At 48.7% G+C, this 4,990-nt stretch overlaps 1 protein-coding gene across 1 annotated transcript in view; it reads right to left on the bottom strand.

Moving 5' to 3' along the window:
- Positions 1-4,990, bottom strand: part of si:ch211-244b2.3 (uncharacterized protein LOC557230 homolog) — a 34,422-nt gene that overhangs the window by 25,858 nt on the left and 3,574 nt on the right. The window lies entirely within an intron of this gene.

Here is a 4,990-nt window from a genome sequence, read left to right as displayed (position 1 = left end):
TCTGGTGGTGAGGGAGCGGCGGTGGAGGGGGCCCAGGACCTCCATGTCCTCGGCAGAGTGGGAGGGGGAGTTGAAATGTTGGGCCACGGGGCGGTGTGGTTGATTGGTGTGGGTGTCTCGGAGATGTTCCCTAAAGTGCTCTGCTAGGAGGCGCCCAGTCTCCCCAATGTAGAGGAGACCGAATCGGGAGCAACAGGTACAATAAATGACATTGATGGATGCACAGGTGAAACGTTGATGGATGTGGAAGGCTCCTTTGGGGCCTTGGATGGAAGTGAGGGAGGAGGTGTGGGCACAGGTTTTATCAATTCCTGCAATGGCAGGGGAGGGTGCCAAGCTGGGAGGGTGGGTTGTTGGGGGACGTGGACCTGACCAGGTAGTCACGGAGAGAACGGTCTTTGTGGAAAGCGGAAAGGGGAACAGCCCAGGAATAACACCACTAGGCTATCACCTCTCCCTATTCCTCTGCCATCACTAGGCCATCACCTCTCCCTATTCCTCTGCCATCACTAGGCCATCACCTCTCCCTATTCCTCTGCTCTATTCAGTTTGAAAATGAAAGTAGATGGTATCATTGGAGGATGTCAGTCCAAGGGAAAAGGTCCAAAGTCACATGACACCAGGTTATAGTCCAACAGGTTTATTTGAAATCACAAGCTTTCATAGCGCTGCTCCTTCGTCAGGTCGTCTGTGTGATTTCTGACCTTGTCCACCCCAGTCCAACACCGGCACCTCCATATCATGGTCAAAGGGAAGGGTTTGATGTGGCCAATGTTTCTCAGCCCTCCATTTCCATCCCTCACTATTTCAATTCTCCGTCGTGCCAAGATGTTCAGTCAGCAGTGACTCCAGCCACATCACGGGGTAAAGCTGATCCCAGTGGTTTTTTAAGAACACAGGTTTCACCGTTTCCATGTGTCCGGTTTTATCGACTTACCCCAACATGCCTACCCTGGGGAAGATTATAAAAGCAAAGTACAGTGGATGATGGCGATCACAGAAACTCAGCATCTGTGCAGGGAGAAAGGTTTCTAATCTGCTGTGAGTCATAGAGTCACAGAGATGTACAGCTCAGAAACAGACCCTTCGGTCCAACTCATCCATGCTGACCAGATATCCAAAACTAATCTCGTCCCATTTGCCAGCACTTGGCCCGTATTGCTCTAAACCCTTCCTATTCATGTACCCATCCAGATGCCTTTTTTTTTGTAAATATATTTGTTAGCAATTTTTTTTTACCTTTTAATGTCGTAATTGTACCAGACTCCTCTTCAGAACTGAAGGGGGCTGGGAATGTGATGGGTTTTAGGTTGTAAAAGGGAGGGGGTGCGGTGGGAAGGGGGAGGGGAGGTGTTGTTGAGGATATCTACCATTATTACTCTTGTTGCCTTGTCTCTGGGTTCCACTTGCTCCCCCTCCCCAGGCAACCTGCTCTGATCTTTTTACAGAATGAATCCATCAATTTTTTTCTAACCCTTTCCTAAGAATAGTTATAAGTTTGGAGTTTTATGGAGAGACTGAAAAGGCTGGGACTTTTTTCACTGGATAAAAACGAGAAGAACAGTGAATGCTGTAAATCAGAAAAAAAAACAGAAGTCACTGGAAAAGCTCAGCAGGTCTGGTAGTGTCGTGGAGAGAAATCAGAATTGCCGTTTCGGGTCCGGTGACCCTTCCTCAGAATTGATGGTAACTAGGAAAATGTTGGTTTATGTGCAGAAGACAGGGTGGGGGAGGGGTTAAGGAGTAAATAATCAGTGGGGATAGAACCCAAAGAGAGAGAAAACAGGGAGACTACAGCTACCAACCTCATTCTGTCTGGTGATCTCTCCTCACTGCCTCCAAGTTGTTAGTCCCCCAACCCCACTTCGACCTCCTTCCCAAACTCCACAAACAGGTCTGCCCGGACAGACCCATTGTTTCCGCTTGCTCCTGCCCCTCAGAAATCCTCTGTACAATTCCTTGACACATCCATCCACCATCAGGATGGTCTCAGGGCTCTCCGCATCTTCCTGGAGCAAAGGCCTGAACTGTCCTCACCCCTACCCCCCCTCTCCCGCCTGGTTGGCCATTGCTCATCCTCACCCTCAACAAGGTCTCTTTAACTCCTCTTATTTCCTTCAGGTCAGGGGACGCATGGCCATGGGTTACCCACCTGGACCTCAGTGATACCTGTCTCTTTGTGGGGTAGGTGGAACATTCCTTGTTCCAATCCTATTCTGGCCCCACACGCACAACTCTTTCTCCGATATATCAGTGACATCATTGGTACTGCCTCACTCTCTTGTCTGGAATTGGAAGCAAGTTTGCGTGAAGTTAATTGAGTTTGTTTCCAATTTGCACCCTGCCCTCACTTTCACCTGGTCTATCTCTGACTCCTCCCTTCTCTTCCTCGATATCTCTGTTTACATTTCTGGGGATAGACTGGCCACCAATATCCACCATAAACCCATGACTCCCACAGTTACCTGGGCTGTACATCCTGACACCCTGTTTCCTGTAAAGACTCCATTTCATTATCCCAGTTCCTCCGTCTCAATCACATTTGTTGTGATGATGCCAGAATTGACAAGGGGGCATCCAAAATGTCCCCCTTCTTCCTCAACCCAGGATTCCTCAGCACCGATGTTGACAGGGCCCTTAACCGATATCTGACCCATCTCCCGCACTTCAGTCCTCACCCCCTCTTTTCCCTCCCTCAACAGCGATGGGGTTCCCCTTGTCCTTGCCTATCATCCCTTCAGCATCCACATCTAGAAGACTGTTAGCCACCATTTCCACTGGCTCCAACATGATGCCACTATCAGACAAATACTCTCCTCCCACCTTTCTGTCAGCATTCCACAGGGACTGTTTCCTCCGGGACACCCTGGTCCACTCTTCCTTCACTCCCACCCACAGCCCTATGGCACCTTCCCCTGCAGTCTGGGGGTGTGACACCTGCCCATTTCCCTCCTCAGTATCCAAGGGCCCAAACACACCTTCCAAGTGAAGCAGCACTTCACCTGCACTTCCCACAACCTAGTCTACTGCATTCACTGCTCACAACGTGGTCTCCTCTACACTGGGGCAATGAAGCATAGACTGGGTGACCTCTTTGCAGAACATCTATGTTCTGTTCACAAAAAAAGACTCTGAGCTTCCCGTTGCCTGCCACTTTAACACCCCACCCTGTTCCCAGACCAGCATCTCTGTCTCAGGAATGCTGCAGTGCTCTAGCGAAGCTGACAGCCCTCCGAATTCAAAATCAAGTTCAATAACTTTCGAGCTTGAGCTCTCCCATGTCCTTACGCCAACCCCCACACACCAGGCCTTGTTATCACATAGTGTGCCATTACCCATTACCCATTGTTAGCAGTCTCCATTAACAGCTATTCATCCTCCGAGCCAAAACATTATCCACTCCTTTGTCTGACAAACTGCTCTTCTCTGACTTTGTGGTCAATCCCCATATTTCATTTACTCCTTAGACTCCTCACCCCACCCTACTTTCTGCATATAAACTATTATTTTCCTAGCTACCATCAGTTCTGAGGAGGGGGTCACTCGACCTGAAACATTAATTCTGATTTTTCTCCACAGATGCTGCTAGACATAGAACATAGATCATAGAAGAATACAGCGCAATACAGGCCCTTTGGCCCTCGATGTTGCGCCGATCCAAGCCCACCTAACCTACACTAGCCCACTATCCTCCATATGCCTATCCAATGCCCGTTTAAATGCCCATAAAGAGGGAGAGTCCACCACTGCTACTGAACATAGAGAACATAGAACAATACAGCACAGAACAGGCCCTTCGGCCCACGATGTTGTGCCGAACATTTGTCCTAGCTTAAGCACCCATCCATGTACCTATCCAATTGCCACTTAAAGTTCGCCAATGATTCTGACTCTGCCACTCCCACAGGCAGCGCATTCCATGAACTCACGACTCGCTGAGTAAACAATCTACCCCTAATATCTGTCCTGTACCTACCACCCCTTAATTTAAAGCTATGCCCCCCCGTAATAGCTGACTCCATACGTGGAAAAAGATTCTCACTGTCAACCCTATCTAAACCCCTAATCATCTTGTACACCTCTATCAAGCCACCCCTAAACCTTCTTTTCTCCAATGAAAACAACCCCAAGTGCCTCAGCCTGTCCTCATATGTTCTTTCTACCATACCAGGAAACATACTGGTAAACCTCCTCTGCACCCGTTCCAGTGCCTCCACATCCTTCCGATAGTATGGCGACCAAAACTGCACACAATACTCCAGATGTGACCGCACCAGAGTCTTATACAACTGCAACATGACCTCAGTACTCCGGAACTCAATTCCTCTACCAATAAAAGCCAGTACGCCATATGCCTCCTTCACCGCACTATTTACCTGGGTGGCAACTTTCAAAATCTGTGTACATGAACACCAAGATCCCTCTGCTCATCCACACTACCAAGTATCCGACCATTAGCCCAGTACCCCATCGTTTTGTTATTCTTCCCAAAGTGAATCACCTCACACTTAGCTACATTGAATTCCATTTGCCACCTTGCTGCCCAGCACTGCAGCTTCTCTATATCCTGCTGTAACCTGCCACATCCTTCCCCACTGTCAACAACTCCTCCGACTTTCGTATCATCCACAAACTTGCTCACCCAACCTTCTAACCCCTCTTCCAGGTCATTTATAAAAATGACAAACAGCAATGGTCCCAAAACAGATCCTTGCGGAACACCGCTAGTGACGGCACTCCATGAAGAAACTTTGCCATCAACTACTACCCTCTGTCTTCTTCCATCCAGCCAATTCCTAATCCAAACCTCCAACCCACCCTCAATGCCATATCTCCGTATTTTCTGCAGTAGCCTACCATGGGGAACCTTATCAAACGCCTTACTAAAATCCATATATACCACATCTACCGCTATCCCCTCATCAACCTCCTTCGTCACCTTTTCAAAGAATTCAATAAGGTTTGTGAGGCACGACCTGCCCTCCACAAA

Source organism: Chiloscyllium plagiosum, chromosome 19 (assembly GCF_004010195.1).
Source record: "Chiloscyllium plagiosum isolate BGI_BamShark_2017 chromosome 19, ASM401019v2, whole genome shotgun sequence".
Classification (NCBI taxonomy): Eukaryota; Metazoa; Chordata; class Chondrichthyes; order Orectolobiformes; family Hemiscylliidae; genus Chiloscyllium; species Chiloscyllium plagiosum.
Note: the sequence above shows the minus strand (reverse complement) of the source record. Positions and strands in the feature narration are given on the sequence as shown.